Source organism: Salvelinus namaycush, chromosome 5, assembly GCF_016432855.1.
Source record: "Salvelinus namaycush isolate Seneca chromosome 5, SaNama_1.0, whole genome shotgun sequence".
NCBI classification, from domain to species: domain Eukaryota; kingdom Metazoa; phylum Chordata; class Actinopteri; order Salmoniformes; family Salmonidae; genus Salvelinus; species Salvelinus namaycush.
In genome coordinates, this window is record NC_052311.1 from 51,610,471 (window position 1) to 51,634,875 (window position 24,405).

At 47.1% G+C, this 24,405-nt stretch overlaps 1 pseudogene; it reads right to left on the bottom strand.

Moving 5' to 3' along the window:
• Positions 1–2,682: 2,682 nt before the first annotated feature.
• Positions 2,683–24,405, bottom strand: part of LOC120047179 — a 95,339-nt pseudogene continuing 73,616 nt past the window's right edge.

Consider the following 24,405-nt stretch of genomic DNA (forward strand, 5'->3'; position numbering starts at 1 on the left):
ATCTCTCTGTATTTTGCTCCGTTCATCTTTTCCTCATTCCTGACTAGTCTTCTAGTCCCTGCCGCTGAAAAACATCCCCACAGCATGATGCTGCCACCACCATGCTTCACCGTAGTGATGGTATTGGCCAGGTGATGAGCGGTGCCTGGTTTCCTCCAGACGCTTGACATTCAGGCCAAATAGTTCAATCTTGGTTTCATCAGACCAGAAAACCTTGTTTCTCACGGTCAGAGAGTCTTTTAGGTGCCTTTTGGCAAACTCCAAGCGGGCTGTCATGCGCCTTTTACTGAGGAGTGGCTTCCGTCTGGCCACTCTACCATAAATACCTTATTGGTTGAATGCTGCAGAGATGGCTGTCCTTCTGGAAGGTTCTCCCATCTTAACAGAGGAACCCTGGAGCTCTGTCAGAGTGACCATCAGGTTCCTGGTCACCTCCCTGACCAAGGCTCTTCTCCCCCGATTGCTCAGTTTGGCCAGGTGGCCAGCTCTAGGAAGAGTCTTAGTGGTTCCAAACTTCTTCCATTTAAGAATGGTAGAGGCCAGACCCCCCCGAGTAGAGCAGCGGTCTAAGGCACTGCATCGCAGTGCTTGAGGCGTCACTACAGATCCACATTCGATTCCGGGCTGTGAAGCAGCTGGTCGAGACCGGGAGACCCATGAAGCGGCGCACAATTGGCCCAGTGTCGTCCAGGTTAGGGGAGGGTTTGGCCGGCCGCATGGCTCTCGACCTTCACCTCTCCCGAGTCCGTACGGGAGTTGTAGCGATGGGACAAGACTAACTACCAATTGGATATCACGAAATTGGGGAGAAAAAGGCGTAAAAAGTAAAAATAAATTTAAAAAAGACAAGATGAAAAAAGAAAAGTATGAAAAGGTAGAGGCCACTGACATGTTTTGGTACCCTTCCTCAGATATGTGCCTCGACACAATCCTGTCTCTGAGCTCTACGGACAATTCCTTTGACTTCACGGCTTGGTTTTTGCTCTGACATGCACTGTCAACTGTGGGACCTTACTGTATATAGACGGGTGTGTGCCTTTCCAAATGATGTTCAATCAATTGAATTGACCACAGGTGGACTCCAATCAAGTTGTAGAAACATCTCAAAGATGATCAATGGAAACAGGATGCACCTGAGCTCAATTTTGAGTCTCATAGCAAAGCATCTGAATACTTATGTAAATAAAATAAAAATCACTTTTTTATTTTTAATACATGTGCAAACATATCTAAAATCCCGGTTTTCGCTTTGTCATTATGGGGTATTGTGTGTAGATTGATGAGGGGAAAAAACAATTGAATCCTTTGTAGAAGAAGGCTGTAACATTACAAAATGTGGAAAAAGTGAGAGGGGTCTGAATACTTTCCGAATGCACTATTCAATTGTTTATTTAAGTTTAATTTAAACTATTTGATTATCGAAACGATATTGAATATAAAGATCTTGTTTTGTTATGTCGCCTACAGGCTCTCGTTAGGTTAAAAAGGCTAATTAGAAGGGTATTATTCTTAAAGCGATTTGAGTCATCAATGTGACGCATCACACTGTGATAACAAAAAGGTAGCCTATCGTTCTTAATTCATGGCATGGTTTCCTTTTATACAAATGTTGAATAGACAAGCAGACAAATTAATTCATGGCATGGTTTCCTTTTATACAAATGTTGAATAGACAAGCAGACAAATTAATTCATGGCATGGTTTCCTTTTATACAAATGTTGATTAGACAAGCAGACAAATTAATTCATGGCATGGTTTCCTTTTATACAAATGTTGAATAGACAAGCAGACAAATTAATTAATGCAGGGAAGGGGACTAATAGCCTACGAGTCATGAAAACAACTAGAATAAATGTATGTTATTTGGTGGGTCACGGATCGGCTCTCGGAACAATACTTTGTGGGTGGGTCGGGTTGCGAAAACATCTGTCCTGATGTCGGATAGGGCTTGGAATTGATGTGGCCGGGGCGGAGCGGGTGCTGCTCCAAAAAACTGACCTGTGCAGGACTCTGACACACACACACACACACACACACACACACACACACACACACACACACACACACACACACACACACACACACACACACACACACACACACACACACACACACACACACACACACACACACACACACATCCTGGATGGACATCATATAAGGGATACCTCCAGTAGTCCCAAATAAAACACACTATTGCGACTTTTCTGGTTCACTACACACATCCATACAGTAACAGTCCCAAGCTACTGCATAAGCTGCATAAGTTGTCATAACTAATCAAAGACACTAGCTTCTATGCCACTACCATGACAGCGTTATGTACTGTAAGCCTAACGACAATGTCAAGTTTAACAACATCAAAATACATTTTTTGTTCAAACAACCATACAACTACATTATCCCAGAACTCTCAAAGTATTCTACATTGGTCAAGAACACATTTCCATTTTGTGAATTAATTACAAGCTCCAAAGCATGAATGCGTAAAGCACTCAATAAGGCAACTAATTCTTCTATTTGCGAAGCTGGAGGTTTTCAACTGGAAAACCATCGTTAATATTTCCTCACCCCACTGTATCCATATTCATTAGTCTGGCTGGTGGCTACCTACCGCTTCACAATACTGCCCCTGTGTCCATCAACAGTCCTCATATATCATATTAAACACCTCGCATTAATCAACTGCTGTGTTTGATGGGGTGGAAACTAGGGAGAGAACTACTGAAGGGAAATGGCCGAGTTGATTTGTCATCAACACACTTATACATGTGAGGGGTGACTGCTAAAGAGGGGCAAGAGGGAGAGGGAGGAAGAAACGAAAGAGGGAGGAAGAGAGAGAGGAGGGAGGAAGAGAGAGAGAGGGGAAAAAGAGCAAATTGAGAGAGAAAGACACACACACACTCTTCCCCTCTCTCACCTGGCATCATGACTGGTATGGGTACGTTGGCCTCGGAGGCCAGGGACAGCTGTCCCCCCTTGCCCAGGCGGTCACACAGCAGGGTGATGTGCTTCTTCAGGCGGACCGTGTCTTTGGGCATGCTGAGCTGGGAGGTGGACAGAGACCGGGCCTGGTCCTTAGGGCTGCGAGACAGACAGGTCCTCAGGAGGTGAGACACGGCCGCGTCCACACTCTCCTCCCAACCCTGAGAGAGAGAGACAGGTATTCTGTTATTCGAGAATATGAGACAGGGGGTTAGGAAGAGCAAAGTAGGAAATGGGTAAAGATGGCAGAGAACAATAGACAGTGATAGAAAGAGAGAACAAAGTGACAGAATTCGAGAGGGAAAACGACAGGGAGAAAGAGAGAGAAGCTGGGCATGTGGTCCATATATGTGAGTGAGATTCATATAAGTGAGATACAGAACAGATTGTAAGGAAAGAGGAAGAAATCATACAACGAGAGGAAGCAACTTCTGACTATTGAGATGCACCCTGTCTCGCAGTCGTCACAACCCAATAGTCTGGCCTTGAATGCATAGTGCCCCCTGTGTCCAGGATGATGTACTACCATGTACTACTGTAGTATTTACAGGCCGAGACAGTCTGTTTATCTAGCTACTACTGTATCAGTCTGTCCCGTCCCAGTCTTGCCTAAACACTGCCTGATCTCTTAAACGAGTGTGAGAAACACACACACGCCGGCATAGGCATGTGGTATTGTGTGGCTGTATATACGTGCGCCAGCCTCACACACACAAAACCGTATACTGTTTCTACACAGATGAGCACATTCTGCAGAGACACAGAGAGCAGATACAAAATTCACCCTGCAGACGAGCCAATAATGTGAATCCTTCAGACGTGAAAAAGCACCAATTATCATTCAATCCAATTGCCTCTCCCGGAGAAAGAGAAAAATATCTTGTCTGGCCATCTCTCTCTCTCTCTCTCTCTCTCTCTCTCTCTCTCTCTCTCTCTCTCTCACACACACACACACACACACACAACACACACACATCCCACCTACCCCCCGCCCACCCCATCTAAGATAGTCCAGGCGGACCGAGTTGGGCCGTGGGAGTGACGACAGGTAGCCAGGGTGTGGGGCTGAGGCCGTCCCTGGCTGTCCCCCTGCCGCCATGCTGATAGGCCTCTAATGAGCCCTACTGACAGGTAATCGGCCCCGTAATGATGATGACAGGGAAGATACCTGACATTACTCAGGTAGGAGGGAGGGGGTATAAAGAGAGAGAAGAGAAAGAGAGAGAGAGGGGGAGAGAAATATAAGGGGGAGAGAAAGCAGTAGAGGTGAGAGAAAGAGAAAGGGAGAGTATTGTGGAAGAAGGAAGTAGAACATAGATCTCACCTCACACTGAAACAATAACCATCAACAGGCTATCAGGACCCCCAACATGTTGAACTGGACTAACAGTACAGATTTCACCAGCTGGGTAACAATATTAAGATATACATTTACATATGAATAATTTACCAGAGTGACTTACATGAGCAATTAGGGTTAAGTGCCTTGCTCAAGGGCACATATTTTTCCCCTACTCGGCACGGGGATTTGAACCAGCGACCTTTCGGTTACTGGCCCAAAGCTCTTAACCGCTAGGCTACCTGGCTTCTCAATTTCAAATGAAGGGCAGTGAAGGGCACAGTGATGGGTTTGGAACTGGGCCCAAGTGACAAATCATATGGTAGAGTGATAATGGACATCCTGCATGCTGAGGACGACCTTGGCCGTGTGAGGGACAGCTTTGTTTGTGATTAAGAGAAAGTGAAGGTAAGGAGAACAAGAGGCTGGGGGGAAATGGATAAGTCTTTTTGTCTGGTAATAAATAGCTGCTGTGCTACAATTTGGTGGTGGTGGATGAGGTCACTTCCCCTCTGACGCTGTAAATCACATTGTGGAAATCCCAGTTGCGATTGCAAAATAACTTGACTATGGAGAACAGAATGGGGCCTAATATAGAGCCCTGAGGGACTCCCACAGGGACTGACAAAGGTTCAGACAGTAATCCTTCAGAGTTGACATGCTCAACTTGACTGGAAAAGTCATTTAAAGACCAGGCAAGAGAAGAGACTGGAAATACAATGTCATCCTGTGAGCCAAGCAAAGAAAAATAATCTCTACAGAATCAAATCCCCCGACTAAATCAATAAATATGCCGAAGCCAAAATATTTATTGTCACAGGCAGATATTTAATATAATTGAATACTTTAGTTGTTGCACATACATTTGAAGTTGGAAGTTTACATACACCTCAGTCAAATACATTTCTACTCTGGTTTTCACAATTCCTGACATTTAATCCTAGTAAAAATTCCCTGTTTTAGGTCAGTTAGGATCACCACCTCATTTTAAGAATGTGAAATGTTTGAATAATAGTAGAGAATAATTTATTTCAGCTTTTATTTCTTTCATCACATTCCCAGTGGGTCATTAGTTTACATACACTCAATTAGTATTTGGTAGCATTGCCTTTAAATTGTGTAACTTGTGTCAAATGTTTCGGGAAGCCTTCCACAAGCTTCCCACAATAAGTTGGGTGAATGTTGGTCCATGCCTCCTGACAGAGCTGGTGTAACTGAGTCAGGTTTGTAGGCCTCCTTGCTCGCAGACGCTTTTCCAGTTCTGCCCACAATTTTTCTATAGGATTGAGGTCAGGGCTTTGTGTTGTCTTCCGGCGCCGACAGAGAGGGCCGCCTCGCTTCGCGTTCCTAGGAAACTATGCAGTATTTGCAGTATTTATTTTTTGTATTTTGTGTTATTTCTTACATTGTTACCCCAGGAAATCTGAAGTTTTATTACATACAGTCAGGAGGAACTATTGGATATAAGAGCAACGTCAACTCACCAACATTACGACCAGGAATATGACTTTCCCGAAGCGGATCCTGTGTTTTGTCCACCACCCGGGACAATGGATCGGACCCAGCCGGCGACCCAAAACAACGGCGCCGCAGAAGGGGCAGACGGAGCGTTCTTCTGGTCAGGCTCTGTAGACGGGCACATCGCGCACCGCTCCCGAGCATACTACTCGCCAATGTCCAGTCTCTTGACAACAAGGTAGACGAAATTCGAGCAAGGGTTGCCTTCCAGAGAGACGTCAGAGATTGTAACGTTCTTTGTTTCACGGAAACATTGCTCACTTGGGATACGTCATCAGAGTCGGTACAGCCACCTGGTTTCTTCACGCATCACGCCAACAGAAACAAACATCTCTCTGGTAAGAAGAAGGGCGGGGGTGTATGCCTTATTATTAACGAGACGTGGTGTGATCATAACAACATACAGAGTCCTTTTGTTCACCTGACCTAGAATTCTTTACAATCAAATGCCGACCGCATTATCTACCAAGAGAATTCTCTTAGATCATAATCACAGTCGTGTATACCCCCCCCCCCCCCAAGCAGACACATCGACGGCCCTGAAAGAACTTAATTTTACTCTATGTAAACTGGAAACCACATATCCTGAGGCTGCATTTATTGTAGCTGGGGATTTTAACAAGCCTCATCTGAAAACAAGGCTCCCTAAATTTTATCAGCATATCGAATGCGCGACCCGGGCTGGCAAAAGCCTGGATCATTGTTATTCTAACTTCCGCGACGCATACAAAGCCCTTCTCCGTCCTCCTTTCGGAAAATCTGACCACGACTCCATTTTGTTGCTCCCAGCCTATAGACAGAAACTAAAACAGGAAGCGCCCGTGCTCAGGTCTGTTCAACGCTGGTCCAACCAATCGGATTCCATGCTTCAAGATTGCTTCGATCACGTGGACTGGGATATGTTCCGCATAGCGTCGGACAATAACATTGATGAATACGCTGATTTGGTGAGCGAGTTTATTAGCAAGTGCATCGGTGATGTTGTACCCACAGCGTCTATTAAAACCTTTCCCAAACAGAAACCGTGGATTGATGGCAGCATTCGCGCAAAACTGAAAGCGCGAACCACTGCTTTTAATCAGGGCAAGGTGACCGGAAACATGACCGAATACAAACAGTGTAGCTATTCCCTCCGCAAGGCAATCAAACAAGCTAAGTGTCAGTATAGAGACAAAGTAGAGTCGCAATTCAATGGCTCAGACACGAGAGGTATGTGGCAGGGTCTACAGTCAATCACGGACTACAAAAGGAAAACCAGCCCCGTTGCGGACCACGATGTCTTGCTCCCAGACAAACTAAACAACTTCTTTGCTTGCTTTGAGGACAATACAGTGCCACTGACACAGCCCGCTACCAAAACCTGCAGGCTCTCCTTCACTGCAGCTAACGTGAGTAAAACATTTAAACGTGTTAACCCTCGCAAGGCTGCCGGCCCAGACGGCATCCCCAGCCGCGTCCTCAGAGCATGCGCAGACCAGCTGGCTGGTGTGTTTACAGACATATTCAATCAATCCTTATCCCAGTCTGCTGTTCCCACATGCTTCAAAAGGGCCACCATTGTTCCTGTTCCCAAGAAAGCTAAGGTAACTGAGCTAAATGACTACTCACTGCCGTCATCATGAAGTGCTTTGATAGACTAGTCAAGGACCATATCCCCTCCACCCTACCTGACACCCTAGACCCAATAAAATTTGCTTACCGCCCCAATAGGTCCACAGACGACGCAATCGCAATCACACTGCCCTAACCCATCTGGACAAGAGGAATACCTATGTAAGAATGCTGTTCATCGACTACAGCTCAGATTTAACACCATAGTACCCTCCAAACTCGTCATCATGCTCGAGACCCTGGGTCTCTACCCCGCTCTGTGCAACTGGGTCCTGGACTTTCTGACGGCCCCCCCAGGTGGTTAGGGTAGGAAACAACATCTCCACCCCGCTGATCCTCAACACTGGGGACCCACAAGGGTGTATTCTCAGCCCTCTCCTGTACTCCCTGTTCACCCTTGACTGCGTGGCCATGCACGCCTCCAACTCAATCATCAAGTTTGCAGACGACACAACAGTGGTAGGCTTGATTACCAACAACGACGAGACGGCCTACAGGGAGGAGGTGAGGGCCCTCAGAATGTGGTGTCAGGAAAATAACCTCACACTCAATGTCAACAAAACAAAGGAGATGATCGTGGACTTCAGGAAACAGCAGAGGGAGCAGCCCCCTATCCACATCGACAGGACAGTAGTGGACAAGGTGGAAAGTTTTAAGTTCCTCGACGTACACATCACAGACGAACTGAAATGGTCCACCCACACAGACAGCGTGGTGAAGAAGGCGCAGCAGCGCCTCTTCAACCTCAGGAGGCTGAAGAAATCCGGCTTGTCACCAAAAACACTCAAACTTTTACAGATGCACAATCGAGAGCATCCTGTCAGGCTGTATCACCGCATGGCACGGCAACTGCTCCGCCCACAACCGTAAGGCCTCCCAGAGGGTAGTGAGGTCTGCACAACGCATCACCGGGGGCAAACTACCTGCCCTCCAGGACACCCACACCACCCGATGTCACAGGAAGTCCAAAAAGATCATCAAGGACAACAACCACCCGAGCCACTGCCTGTTCACCCCGCTATCATCCAGAAGGCGAGGTCAGTACAGGTGCATCAAAGCGGGGACCGAGAGACTGAAAAACAGCTTCTATCTCAAGGCCATCAGACTGTTAAACAGCCATCACTAACTTTGAGTGGCTGCTGCTAACATACTGACTCATCTCTAGCCACTTTAATAATGAAAAATTGATGTAATAAATGTATCACTAGCCACTTTAAACAATGCCACTTTATATAATGTTTACATACTCTACATTACTCATCTCATATGTATACACGGTACTCTATACCATCTACTGCATCTTGCCTATGCCGCTCGGCTATCGCTCATTCATTAATCTTTATGTACATATTCTTATTCATTCCTTTACACTTGTGTGTATTAGGTAGTTGTTGTGAAATTGTTAAATTACTTGTTAGATATTACTGCATGGTCGGAACTAGAAGCACAAGCATTTCGCTACACTCAACAGTCAACTTAGTGTATGTAAACTTCTGACCACTGGAATTGTGATGCAGTGAATGATAAGTGAAATAATCTGTCTGTAAACAATTGTTGGAAAAATGACTTGTGTCATGCACAAAGTAGATGTCCTACCTGACTTGCCCAAACTATAGTTTGTTAACAAGAAATTTGTGGTTGAAAAACAAGTTTTAATGACTCCAACCTAAGTGTATGTAAACTTCCGACTTCAACTGTATGAACTGATGTAAAAGCAAACCATATCTCATCCTTTTTCATTGTATGAGTAGTTAGCTCCCCTTTGTGTGCATTTTGCAATTCATTACTGCCACAATCAAATTAACATTGTACTCAACTCCCGACAATACTCCTCCTTTTCATTTAATTTCTTCTTCTCTTGATGGAAATTCAGAGACAGCTAGGGAGACACATGGAGAGAAGGAAGTGTGGGGGAAGAGGAAAAGGCGAGCGGTAGAGAGGTTTCTAGTACTAGTTTCTAGTAATGTAAACTTCAGGGAAGACGTGTGCAGGAATAGAACTGAGACATTAAGAGTCAGCAGCTCTATCCACAGCAGAGCAGAAAGCGAGGGAGAGAAACGGAGAGCGGGAACAAGTGGAAGAAGAAAAAAAAGAGGGGGAGAAGGAGGAAGTTGTTCTGGTTGACCGCACCGATCTGTTAGTCGGGCCAAGCTAAACGAGCGCCCCATCAATTACCAGAGAGATGAGTTTCCTGTGACCCTTCTCCTCCTCTCTTCTCCCCCTTACCTTTCTCCCTCCTGTTTTGATGCGGCAAAGAGAGGCTATGGATGTGGATCAGTGGTCATGAAGGATAAGAGACGACAAGAGAGAAACTTCACTCTCAAGTTTCAAGTTTTATTAGTCGTATGTACAGGATACACATAGTATACAGTGGCAGGTAGCCTATCGGTTAAGAGCGTTGGGCCAGTAACTGATAAGTCGCTGGTTCAAATCTCCAAGCCGGTAAGGTTTATAAATCTGCCATTCTGCCCTTGAGCAAGGCAGTTAACCCTCAACAACAACCCCCCCCCCCCCCCCCCCACCCCGGGGAACTGTGGACGTCGATTAATGCAGCCGCACGCACCACTCTGGGTTAAACACATTTCAGCTGACTGCATTCAGTTGTGTAAATGACTCGGTTTCCCAACATAATGTTTACTTGCAGGTTCCTTCTCGACAATGCAACAACAATAAGAAATAATAAAAGATAAGAATACGAACATAAAGTAAATGGCTCAGTAGAATAGAACAAACATTTTAACGTAAGTATAATACAGGAAGGCACAATGTATAGTACAATATTTACACGTGTATCAGAGAAAGGGGGGATTGGGGGGCAGATGTTTAAATTGTGCAGAATTCGCAGTAGTGAATAACGGTCAGGACACTCGATGGTGCCGCAGTAGTATTTGGAGAGTTACCGGGGTGGAATGCCGAATTTCTTCAGCTGCCTTAGGAAGTAGAGACTCTGTTGCGCCCTCTTGACAAGAATGGTGGTGTTGTTGGTCCATGTCAAGTCCTCCGGTATGTGGACCCCAAGGAACCTTTTTTATTATATACAATCTGAAGTGAAGCTGCTGAAAATAACATTGCATTCGGTCTTCCAGAGCGACCCACAGGAGCAACAAGGGTCAAGTGCCCCGCCTAAGGCCACAAGGACAGATCCCCAACCCAGACGATTCGGGGAACCGAACCAGCGACCTGACTTCTCGGCCCCCGGTCCAAGCTCCCAAACGCCAGGCTACCAACCATCCAAGTTCCAACCACAGTTCCCCTCGAGAGCTGCCCCTCAACCACCCAGAGGAACTTAAAAACTGCTGACTCTCTTTACTGCAGTCCTGTTTATGTGGATCGGGGCATGTTCCCTGCTCTGCTTCCTGAAGTCAACAATCAACTCCTTTGTTTTACTGACATTGAGGGAGAGGTTGTTGTCCTGGCACCACAATGCCAGTTCACTTACCTCCTCTCTATAGGCTGACTCATTGTTGTTGGTTATCAGGCCTACAACCGTGATGTCGTCAGCAGACTTGATGCTGGAGTTGGTGTCGTGCAAAGCCACACAGTCGTGGGGAGAACAGGGAGTACAGCAGAGCTCTCCTCTGCAGCTTTTCTCCTCTTCTATCACCATTCCCCTTCCCCTCTTCCTTGTTTAAACCTCTTGAAGCTAGGGGGCAGAATTTTTATGTTTGGAAAAATAATGTTCCTATTGTAAGCTACCCATTTCTCAGGTCCAGATGCTAGAATATGCATATAATTGACAGAGTAGGATAGAAAACACTCTAAAGTTTCCAAAACTGTCAAAATATTGTCTGTGAGTATAACAGAACTGATTTTGCAGGCAAAAACCTGAGGAAATCCAACCCGGAAGTGACTCTTATTTAGAAAAATCCCTGTTCCATTGCCTGCCTTTCCTCCATTTAAAGGGATATCAACCAGATTCCTTTTCCTGTGGCTTCCTCAGGGTGTGAACAGTCTTTAGACATAGTTTCAAGCTTTTATTTTGAGAAATTAGCGAGATTTATCAAAACGCGTCAGTGGGTACACGGATGTCCCTCCATTAGTTGATGCGCTCGACACTGGTTGCTCGACATTTTCTTTCTCTCCAGTAATGAATAGTTTACAGTCCGGTTGAAATATTATTGTTTATTGATGTTAAAAACAACCTGAGGATTTGTCGAGCCTTGATGACCTGTCTAAGGCTGTGGAATACTGAACATAACACGCCAAACAAATGGAGATTTTTTTATATATAAATAATATTTATCGAACAAAAGGAACATTTATTGTGTAACTGGGAGTCTCGTGAGTGCAAATATCTGAAGATCAAAGGTAAGCGATTAATTTTATTGCTTTTCTGGCTTTCGTGACCAATCTACACTGCTGCTAGGTGTTCTTAATGTTTTGCCTAGTGATCGATAAACTCACACAAACGCTTGGATTGCTTTCGCTGTAAAGCATATTTTCAAAATCTGACACGACAGGTGGATTAACAACAAGCTAAGCTGTGTTTTGCTATATTGCACTTGTGATTTCATGAATATAAATATATATATATATTTTTTAATTTAATTTGGCGCTCTGCAATTTAGCGGTTGTTGATGAAAATGATCCCGCTAAAGGGATCCGTGCGTCAAGAATTAATCAGCCCAGTGGCACAGGTCATTATCTAGAGCCTCTTTCTCTCTCCAACGTTTCTCGTTCTCTCTTCTCTAATCCATTCTACCACTCCCCCCAATCCATCACAGAAGCCTTATTCCAATGAACAGAATTCCAAGGACTTATCCCAATTGGAATTCCAGTCCTGGGAGCGTCCGTGGGGAAAGGGAATCTCGTTCACCTGTAACGACCTCACCTGAGATGAAAAGATTCTAAAGAGGTCAAAGGTGAGACAAAGGGTCAAAGACAATCTCTTACACACACACACACACACACACACACACACACACACACACACACACACACACACACACACACACACACACACACACACACACACACATCTATCACGCACACACATCTATCACGCACACACTCATATGAGTTTGTGTCAGATGCTCCTATTAGCCCCTGGCCTTGTCTTTTCCGTACAGTACGTTATCTTTATTTCTGTCCAGTGTGAGTAGCGCTTCCTAAAATAGCCCATCTCTCCACACGTATGGGCTAATGCAGCGGCCCTGACCCTAATTACCTTTCATTAACTTAATCCCATTCACAAGAGCAACCGCAACAACAAACACACCGAAATACACACACGCTCTCACTCTCAGTGACTCCATCTCTCTGGGGCCTCATCGGTAAATTCAGGTGCAGGCTATTTATGGCCCAGCTGAGTGGATGTCTGCTCGGATGTGTGCTCTCGGGCGTGTTTACTGTGTGTGTGGTGATGAAAGAGAAAGTGTGTAAGGGGGTGTCTATCACAGTGAGGTTGTGTTTGACGAAGTCAATGTGTGTGTGTTAGCTACCTGTCCCTGCTACTGCCTCTCTTGAAGGGGCAGTGGGGTATTTGGTGTGAAATTGGGTAAATAGAGAGAGGACTGTATATAGATACACCTCTAACCTGTGTGATGATGAGGTGTCATGTGTTTAATCACAGTGGAAACCCTAACAGACAGACGGCCTATGGAACTACTGTTCATGTCAGTCTGTCTTACACACACACACACCTGGCCCTGCTACAGGACACACCACAACTGGTGAGAGCACACGGTCTCTATGGGGGCAGAAATCTGTCGTCGTATCACGTGGACTCATGGAGGGCTTCTATCAACACACTTGTTTATGTGTCAATCTAAATTACTAACAGAACAACTCCCCTGTGACACACATACACAACTCAACAAGACCCCTCTGGCCCTCTCAGAAAATGTCCCCCTCACCCCCCCTACCGCATTCTCACTGCCATAGCCTTCCTTGACCAAACGGACATCAGGGCTGAATACAGGCTCCAGTTCAAAGCTACACTATCTGAAACTTCACTAGCCTATTGGAGGCCTGTGGTAGGAAACATCGTTACTCCCTGTATATCTGTGAGGGTGAGAGGGAAGGGTGTACATTACGGTCCGGAATCAGGCCTATTCATCTCCTCTCCTCTGTCCCGATTACATTCACTCGGTCTAGATATAACTCTTCTCTTCACACACAGGTCAGTAACACCGTCCTCATCCGCTGCGGAGCTGCCAGGAGTATATTCAGTGGCACCTGGGAGAGAGTGTGTGGTAGCAGAACCACTTAGGGGCTTCAGAGCGGATCACTGAGGTATTTTGTGTTTATTCTCCAGGGTCAGAGGGGGAGACCTGGGTCAAGCAGCCAGGAGACAGATGGGGAGAGAGAGAAAGCAATGTGTGTGCGCGTGTGCATACGTGCGTGTGCGCGCTCCCACCAGCTGTGGTGTGTCCTGTACCAGGGGTAGCAGTGTGTGTGTGTTGCACCAGCTGTGGTGTGTCCTGTACCAGGGGTAGCAGTGTGTGTGTGTGTGTCTCACCAGCTGTGGTGTGTCCTGTACCAGGGGTAACAGTGTGTGTGTGTGTTGCACCAGCTGTGGTGTGTCCTGTACCAGGGGTAACAGTGTGTGTGTGTCTCACCAGCTGTGGTGTGTCATGTAGCAGGGGTAACAGTGTGTGTGTGTGTCTCACCAGCTGTGGTGTGTCCTGTACCAGGGGTAACAGTGTGTGTGTGTGTCACCAGCTGTGGTGTGTCCTGTACCAGGGGTAGCAGTGTGTGTGTGTGTTGCACCAGCTGTGGTGTGTCCTGTACCAGGGGTAACAGTGTGTGTGTGTCTCACCAGCTGTGGTGTGTCATGTAGCAGGGGTAACAGTGTGTGTGTGTGTTGCACCAGCTATGGTGTGTCCTGTACCAGGGGTAACAGTGTGTGTGTGTTGCACCAGCTGTGGTGTGTCCTGTACCAGGGGTAGCAGTGTGTGTGTGTGTGTGTGTCTCACCAGCTGTGGTGTGTCCTGTACCAGGGGTAGCAGTGTGTGTGTGTGTGTCTCACCAGCTGTGGTGTGTCCTGTACCAGGGGTAACAGTGTGTGTGTGTGTGTGTGTGTGTGTGTGTGTGTGTGTGTGTGTGTGTTGCACCAGCTGTGGTGTGTCCTGTACCAGGGGTAGCAGTGTGTGTGTGTCTCACCAGCTGTGGTGTGTCCTGTACCAGGGGTAGCAGTGTGTGTGTGTGTGTCTCACCAGCTGTGGTGTGTCCTGTACCAGGGGTAACAGTGTGTGTGTGTGTGTGTGTGTGTGTGTGTGTGTGTGTGTGTGTGTGTGTGTGTGTGTGTGTGTGTGTCTCACCAGCTGTGGTGTGTCCTGTAACAGGGGTAACAGTGTGTGTGTGTGTTGCACCAGCTGTGGTGTGTCCTGTACCAGGGGTAGCAGTGTGTGTGTGTGTTGCACCAGCTGTGGTGTGTCCTGTACCAGGGGTAGCAGTGTGTGTGTGTTGCACCAGCTGTGGTGTGTCCTGTAGCAGGGGTAACAGTGTGTGTGTGTGTGTGTCTCACCAGCTGTGGTGTGTCCTGTAGCAGGGGTAACAGTGTGTGTGTGTGTGTGTCTCACCAGCTGTGGTGTGTCCTGTAGCAGGGGTAACAGTGTGTGTGTGTGTTGCACCAGCTGTGGTGTGTCCTGTACCAGGGGTAGCAGTGTGTGTGTGTGTCTCACCAGCTGTGGTGTGTCCTGTACCAGGGGTAACAGTGTGTGTGTGTGTGTCTCACCAGCTGTGGTGTGTCCTGTACCAGGGGTAGCAGTGTGTGTGTGTGTGTGTCACCAGCTGTGGTGTGTCCTGTAGCAGGGGTAACAGTGTGTGTGTGTGTGTTGCACCAGCTGTGGTGTGTCCTGTACCAGGGGTAGCAGTGTGTGTGTGTGTGTCACCAGCTGTGGTGTGTCCTGTACCAGGGGTAACAGTGTGTGTGTGTGTTGCACCAGCTGTGGTGTGTCCTGTACCAGGGGTAGCAGTGTGTGTGTGTGTCTCACCAGCTGTGGTGTGTCCTGTAGCAGGGGTAACAGTGTGTGTGTGTGTTGCACCAGCTGTGGTGTGTCCTGTACCAGGGGTAACAGTGTGTGTGTGTGTTGCACCAGCTGTGGTGTGTCCTGTACCAGGGGTAGCAGTGTGTGTGTGTCTCACCAGCTGTGGTGTGTCCTGTACCAGGGGTAGCAGTGTGTGTGTGTGTGTGTCACCAGCTGTGGTGTGTCCTGTACCAGGGGTAGCAGTGTGTGTGTGTGTCTCACCAGCTGTGGTGTGTCCTGTAGCAGGGGTAACAGTGTGTGTGTGTCTCACCAGCTGTGGTGTGTCCTGTACCAGGGGTAGCAGTGTGTGTGTGTGTCTCACCAGCTGTGGTGTGTCCTGTAGCAGGGGTAACAGTGTGTGTGTGTGTTGCACCAGCTGTGGTGTGTCCTGTACCAGGGCTAGCAGTGTGTGTGTGTGTGTTGCACCAGCTGTGGTGTGTCCTGTAGCAGGGGTAACAGTGTGTGTGTGTGTGTGTCTCACCAGCTGTGGTGTGTCCTGTAGCAGGGGTAACAGTGTGTGTGTGTGTCTCACCAGCTGTGGTGTGTCCTGTACCAGGGCTAGCAGTGTGTGTGTGTGTTGCACCAGCTGTGGTGTGTCCTGTAGCAGGGGTAACAGTGTGTGTGTGTGTGTCTCACCAGCTGTGGTGTGTCCTGTACCAGGGCTAGCAGTGTGTGTGTGTGTTGCACCAGCTGTGGTGTGTCCTGTAGCAGGGGTAACAGTGTGTGTGTGTGTGTCTCACCAGCTGTGGTGTGTCCTGTAGCAGGGGTAACAGTGTGTATGTGTGTGTGTGTGTGTGTGTGTGTGTGTGTGTCTCACCAGCTGTGGTGTGTCCTGTACCAGGGGTAACAGTGTGTGTGTGTGTTGCACCAGCTGTGGTGTGTCCTGTACCAGGGGTAGCAGTGTGTGTGTGTGTGTGTGTCTCACCAGCTGTGGTGTGTCCTGTACCAGGGGTAACAGTGTGTGTGTGTGTGTGTGTGTGTGTGTGTGTGTGTGTGTGTGTGTGTGTGTGTGTGTGTGTGTGTGTGTGTGTGTGTGTGTGTGTGTCTCACCAGCTGTGGTGTGTCCTGTACCAGGGGTAACAGTGTGTGTGTGTGTGTGTGTGTGTGTGTGTGTGTGTGTGTGTTGCACCAGCTGTGGTGTGTCCTGTACCAGGGCTAGCAGTGTGTGTGTGTGTGTTGCACCAGCTGTGGTGTGTCCTGTAGCAGGGGTAACAGTGTGTGTGTGTGTGTGTCTCACCAGCTGTGGTGTGTCCTGTAGCAGGGGTAACAGTGTGTGTGTGTGTCTCACCAGCTGTGGTGTGTCCTGTACCAGGGCTAGCAGTGTGTGTGTGTGTTGCACCAGCTGTGGTGTGTCCTGTAGCAGGGGTAACAGTGTGTGTGTGTGTGTCTCACCAGCTGTGGTGTGTCCTGTACCAGGGCTAGCAGTGTGTGTGTGTGTTGCACCAGCTGTGGTGTGTCCTGTAGCAGGGGTAACAGTGTGTGTGTGTGTGTCTCACCAGCTGTGGTGTGTCCTGTAGCAGGGGTAACAGTGTGTATGTGTGTGTGTGTGTGTGTGTGTGTGTGTGTGTGTGTGTGTGTGTGTGTGTGTGTGTGTCTCACCAGCTGTGGTGTGTCCTGTACCAGGGGTAACAGTGTGTGTGTGTGTTGCACCAGCTGTGGTGTGTCCTGTACCAGGGGTAGCAGTGTGTGTGTGTGTGTGTGTCTCACCAGCTGTGGTGTGTCCTGTACCAGGGGTAACAGTGTGTGTGTGTGTGTGTGTGTGTGTGTGTGTGTGTGTGTGTGTGTGTGTGTGTGTGTGTGTGTGTGTGTGTGTGTGTGTGTGTGTGTGTGTCTCACCAGCTGTGGTGTGTCCTGTACCAGGGGTAACAGTGTGTGTGTGTGTGTGTGTGTGTGTGTGTGTGTGTGTGTGTGTGTGTGTGTGTGTGTGTGTGTGTGTGTGTGTGTGTGTGTGTGTCTCACCAGCTGTGGTGTGTCCTGTACCAGGGGTAGCAGTGTGTGTGTGTGTGTCTCACCAGCTGTGGTGTGTCCTGTACCAGGGGTAGCAGTGTGTGTGTTTGTGTCTCACCAGCTGTGGTGTGTCCTGTACCAGGGGTAACAGTGTGTGTGTTTGTGTCTCACCAGCTGTGGTGTGTCCTGTACCAGGGGTAGCAGTGTGTGTGTTTGTGTCTCACCAGCTGTGGTGTGTCCTGTACCAGGGGTAGCAGTGTGTGTGTTTGTGTCTCACCAGCTGTGGTGTGTCCTGTACCAGGGGTAGCAGTGTGTGTGTTTGTGTCTCACCAGCTGTGGTGTGTCCTGTACCAGGGGTAGCAGTGTGTGTGTTTGTGTCTCACCAGCTGTGGTGTGTCCTGTACCAGGGGTAACAGTGTGTGTGTTTGTGTCTCACCAGCTGTGGTGTGTCCTGTACCAGGGGTAACAGTGTGTGTGTGTGTCTCACCAGCTGTGGTGTGTCCTGTACCAGGGGTAGCAGTGTGTGTGTGTGTCTCACCAGCTGTGGTGTGTCCTGTACCAGGGGTAACAGTGTGTGTGTTTGTGTCTCACCAGCTGTGGTGTGTCCTGTACCAGGGCTAGCAGTGTGTGTGTTTGTGTCTCACCAGCTGTGGTGTGTCCTGTACCAGGGGTAGCAGTGTGTGTGTTTGTGTCTCACCAGCTGTGGTGTGTCCTGTACCAGGGGTAGCAGTGTGTGTGTGTGTCTCACCAGCTGTGGTGTGTCCTGTACCAGGGGTAACAGTGTGTGTGTGTGTCTCACCAGCTGTGGTGTGTCCTGTACCAGGGCTAGCAGTGTGTGTGTTTGTGTCTCACCAGCTGTGGTGTGTCCTGTAACAGGGGTAACAGTGTGTGTGTGTGTGTGTGTGTGTGTGTGTGTGTGTCTCACCAGCTGTGGTGTGTCCTGTACCAGGGCTAGCAGTGTAGCCTCCAGGATGGCGTTCTGCTCTGTGTTGAGGCCCTGCCACAGGGAGACCAGCAGGATGAGGAGGTGGCTGGCGCTGCGCAGGCGGACAAACGCCTGATTCAGACATGACCGGTTCTCCTCCGCTGCATCTGCCAACGCTATCACCTGACAGAGACAGAATCAGTGCCTGCTGTCATTCACCAGAAGCAACTTATCTAAGCAACTCTGAATCAAGTGTCAACTCTGTAACGCAAAAGGTACTTTATACAAGCAATTAGTTTCCTGTTGTCCACTAGAATGATAAGTGATTGAATGGGGCCCTGATTTAAAGTGCCAATGGAAACAAGGCTTCAGGGTCAACACAGGGACTCATCCAAGTCATTCATGTTAATCCCTCCCCTAGAGCCATACAAGACGTTCTCTAGAAGTCAACTCCGTAACTCATCAGTAACATTCTCTAGAAGTCAACTCCGTAACTCATCAGTAACATTCTCTAGAAGTCAACTCCGTAACTCATCAGTAACATTCTCTAGAAGTCAACTCCGTAACTCATCAGTAACATTCTCTAGAAGTCAACTTCGTAACTCATCAGTAACATTCTCTAGAAGTCAACTCCGTAAGCCATGTGAATGAGCAATGAGAGGGAGGTGGCTCTGCAGCGTCTCTAGGTGTGGTCTGAGAGTTGAACCTGAACAGGAGGTCAATACTTCCATTTTTGGGACGGATGAGGGGGACAACATGAACGAGCGATGACAGAAGAAGACGGATGAAGGTGAACAGAACAAGAGAAGGCACGTCAGAGGGAGAGAAATAAGAGATGAGGGGGAAGTCAAGAGGGGGAGAAAGGAAAGAGTGATAATATCATGTCTATGGATGTGACTAATGGCAGAGTGCAGGTAAGAGTTGGGGTCAACACCGTTTTCAGTTTCACCATGGGAGAGCACCTCGATTCATGAATGCACTGGAATCAGCCCTATAGCGGTGCATGTAGGCTAGCTAGTGGGAGAGTAGTACAGTATGGTGTGTTGGACAGCACACAACTGATTATCTGCACACCACAGGTGGCACCTTAACTGGGGAGGACAGGCTCATAGTAACGGCTGGAACGGAATTAATGGAATGTTTTCGAAACACATCAAACACATGGTTTCCACGTCCATTCACTTCTAGTCATTATTATGAGCCGTCCTCCCCCAGTAGCCTCCTGTGCTGCACGCACGCACGCAGGTAGTACTGCGGCACTGTAAGCCAAACACAACCCACGTAACCATTAACACTCCAGTTCCCCCTCCACTTCCGTCTCCCCGGCAACCATGTCAATCAGCCAAACGTTTGTTTAACGTCTCTCCCCCCCCGGCTCCTCCCAAAGAAAACCTCTAGAGGAAACTGACTTTCAAAGGGGTGAATTTGCTAGTAAAGATTGGTGTGTATTGATAAAAAGGGCCGCCCTGCCAAGCCGAGCCAAATGGAGGTTCCCAGTCAAGGGCTGCATTGTGTGGGACCAAACGCAGCGCTGATTGATGCCAGCTGAGGGGAACACAGAGGCACATTTAACCAGAAAGGCCACGACACCATGCTAATTCATATGGGTTATAGTGAGAGGGATGGGGGAGTGAGATTTAGTCCAGTGCAAAGACTAGCTGTAAAAAATGTGTCACTGTCCTAATACTTTTGGAGCTCACTGTATTTAAGCGAGTAAAACATACCCTACACAGGGTGGTAAAGCTAGCTAGCATTTCCCCCTTATTCACTAATTTAGTAATCCTTGCTCGGGGCTAGCTAAGCCCCTGGCAATGTCAACACATTTACTAACTGTCAATAAACGTTTCAAAAGTGTCATAAAACATTTAGTTAACAAATGGTAGCTATCTCACTATTTTAAGACAAACATTGTACTTTTGCACATTATGAACCTTTACCAAAAGGACAAATTAAGACAAAAACATAATGATGTTCTTTCTATTTTGGCTACACAGGAGGAGAATATGAGGGGTGAGAGGTCAGTGAAAAGTCACTTCCTGATGACCTCTTGCTTCAATAAAAAAAATAATATATATATTAGTTAACGTTTTAGTTTAGTATTTCATGACTGACATTGTACGTTTGCACATTTCTAATAACAAAATTAGCTAATAAGAAGCCAGAAGAACGCTGGGCTCTCACCACGGAAGTGATGTCACATTGGCCACTCACCTCTCCTCTTTAGTCAAAACGAAAGCAACTGGTTTCTGTCTTTAAATTTGTCCTGTTTTAAAAAGGTTCGTAATGTGCCAAAGTACAATGTAAATAGTGAAATAACATTAACCAAATGTTTCATGAGTTTTACGACAATTAACGTGTTGACAGTGTGCCAGGGGCTTAGCTAGCTAGCTACAACCTTAGTGAATAAGAGGGAAATGCTTGCTTGCTTTATCACCCTGTGTTAGCAACAACTATTTAGTGAGTAAAATGTACTATGTGTCTGAAATGGGGAATTGAATGTGAATGCTTTTAATATGAATATTTGTTAAATCTACTCAGGAAAAGTTAAACTGAAAAATGTCAATAGTACGATTCTTCAGCGATGCCTTCAGCAATTGCTTACATCTGGAAATTAGAAATAAAATCTTCATATCATCTTGAACATTCTGTGTTGTGTCTGTATTCTTTTTGATATAACATTTACATTTTTAAATTTTAGGCATCAAGCAGACGCTCTTCTCCAGAATTACTTACAGGAGTAATTAGGGTTAAGTGCCTTGCTCAAGGGTACAGACAGATTTTTCACAGGGATTCAAACCAGCGACCTTTCGGTTACTGTCCCTCTGCTCTTAACCACTAGGCTACTTTATGAATGGGAAAACAGAAATGACAGTAGATTGACTGCATAGAATTCATACATAGACGTTTAATGTTGGTGTTATAGATCAGTGGCAAACTGCACAGCTAATTACCATGAAGTGCTTAGCGATAAATACTGTATGAACGGGGAAATATATTTGACAGCATAGAATTCATACATAGAACCTTCATGTGTGCGTTATAGACCAGTACGACCAACTTAGGCCTCATTTTGAAGTGGAGGAGGGCTGTTAATGAGTGACAAAAGAGTTATATGTCCCTCAACTACACGAGCTGATCCGTAAAATGTACCCTGATGATTCTTTATCTTTATTCACCTCAGTGAGGAGGAGGAGAAGATCGTCGTCATAGGCCTATACCGGACAGTGGGGGAAATGGGTCTAGTACATTCTATAGATCAGCATCATTTTCAAACTGTGGCTTGGCCTTTAGGCATATTCACTATCCCTGGTATGGCAGAAGCACCCTTTTGAGAACAGCCATAATGATGACACTACACTTTCATTGTAATGATGCATCTATTAAGATACCTAAATATGAGCTCTTGCATAGCATGACATCAATACTCTATAGATATACTATGGATCTATTTCAATGACCTTTAGCAATGCGGTTGGGACCTGTTATAACACGTTCCTGAAATGACGTGTAATTAATGAGTTATGGATATGTATTTATGGATATGTAGTCAAAGTAAATCGTTACCAAATAGTCATAACCCCTGAACAACCCCTAGCATACTGTGTGTTATACAACTGTGAGCCCACGAGAGGACTAAGCATTCATATAGCAGTTATAACTGTTCAGGCCGAGCCACAGTGATGTCCAAGGCAGACACCAGCAGAGAACATACTGCATACCTACAGGTGTATATTGTGCACATTTAAAATGTAGATGTGTGTGCAAGTGTGAACATGTACTGTAAGTGTTCAACATCTGTGTGTGTTTGTGTTTATGCAAGTGCATGTGTGTGCATGTGCCACTGTGTGTGTGTTTAAGGAGAAGCAGGAATGAGAAGGGCCTGTCCCTGCCATGGGGGGGTTCGCCTCAGCCCTCCTCCTCTACCTCCCCCAAAATACCCATCAGTATACCCACAGTATGTGGCACCGTGTCTGCCCACTATTTCCCCCTACAGGCAGATTCTACCCAAATTCCACCAGGCTAAAAATACTCTGGTCCCCGTTGGGATAGCACATCCCCGACCAATGATAAGTCTTCAAAGATTGGCCAACATATGATTCCTGGAGGGCCAAAACCACAGAAGGGGAGGCTGAAATACATATAGCCTGAACACACGTCTGTGTGTGTAGATAGCGTATGAATTAGGTGTAATTTGAGCATCGGTGGTAGGTGATTGACACTGTGTGGTTTGTGGTGTCTGCTTGCACCTTGGGGAGAGAAAGAGGAGTTTGGATAGGGTTATGTGAACACTGCTAAGACGTGGGTCTGACTGTTACTTTCATGTAAAGCGACAAGGACACAGCTATTAGCAAAGAGGTATGCTCAGTTTAGCCCGCAGATTAGACCCTTTCTGCTCAGCTGGCCACAGCAACCAACATGGACAACCTCCAAACACGACCCACAACTCATACCGAACACACGCCCAGCCACACACAGCAGAGGTGAGCTGTGCACCATGTCTGGTAGTGGAAAATGACGTGGCCAAACTCATCTGTCTCTCTGGGGAGGATGACATACAACATGAGAGAGAGATTTGGAGCAACATTTCCCCATTTTAATCTGAGTGAAAAGTCATGTTAATAGAGTTAAGAGGTATCCACTGCATGTGTGTGATTAGAAAGAGGAAAATGTCACCCATATAGAAAAAAAAGAGGAAAAAATGGAAAGAAATCACCAGAGAGAGAGGAGAGAGGGAGAGAGGAGAGGGGGAGAGAGGAGAGGGGGAGAGAGGAGAGAGGGAACGAGGAGAGCGGGAACGAGGGAGAGAGGAGGGAAAGAGGAGAGAGGGAAAGAGGAGAGAGGGAACGAGGAGAGAGGGAGAGAGGAGAGAGGGAACGAGGAGAGAGGGAGAGAGCGGGAGATGGAAGCAGTCAGTGTAGGGAGGGTCAGACGGGGGTCGTGGTATCCACTGAGAGGAGGGTTGTTCCCCCTGCCCTAATGGAGCGTCATTTATAGATTTATAGTAGTTTAAAGGGATATGTGTATGTGTGATTATCTGCTGAGCCTCTCCATCACAAGGTACAGAGAGACTCACTCTTTCCAGGCTAAAAATGCCATTCAAATCAGACTTTAACGATGGACAGAATGAACGTGCCCATTTCCTTCAGTGCATTTTCCCAGAGTGCAGTGCAAGGCGAGCTGAAAACTTGCTGAAGGCAGCAGTATGGCTCAAAGACACTGTTCCTCTTCTTCCTACAAGACTGATCGGCTGCTCTCAGCCGTCCTACTCTGCACACGCGCACACACACACACACACTATCATCTCACAAACCCACAAGCGTATAGGGAGTTAACGTAAGGGAGTTAACCCAAACAGAGACATGTAAAAACACAATGGAACACACAAGTGCACGTACTGTATACAAACACAGGCACCCTCTCAAGACAGTGTTTAGACAAGAGGAAGAGTGTGGAGGTGAGAGAGAGCTCTACAGATACGAGAGAAAAGTGTTATGCAACTGTTGCCATTTTAACCATCATTTGAAAACATTTTTTTTTGCGTTTGAGCTTGTGTGTGTGTGAGAGTGAGTGAGTGAGTGAGTGAGTGAGTGAGTGAGTGAGTGAGTGAGTGAGTGAGAGAGAGAGAGAGAGAGAGAGAACAAGTTGAAGAGACAGTAACAGAGAGTGGGGAAGCGGCTGAGTGAGCTTTGCAGCGATTAGCATCTCGCCAGCCAATGGATGAGGCAGAGACAGACAGTAACTGCTTTTGTCTTTGGTCACGGCCGCGGCGCAGCTAGCGCAGATAACACTGTCTTCTCAGTTCTGATAAGAGAGAGGGAGAGAGAGGATGATCTGGCAACACACTGACCTTGTTTATAGAAGCCTTCAGAGGAGGAGAGAGAAGAGAAATAAAAAGGGGGGACAGTGATTAGATCTGGCAACCCACACAGGGGCAACCTGAGATGGGTTATCAGCGGTGGTGGCAGGCTCTGAACCGCACCACCAAGATAAAGCTGCTATGATCTACTCTCCTCCTCTCTCCACCCCTCCTCCTCTACTTTTTTTAATGCTGTTCATCTCTCTCTTTCATTCCAAATGTGTTCGTGTCTGAATCCATGATTAGATACAT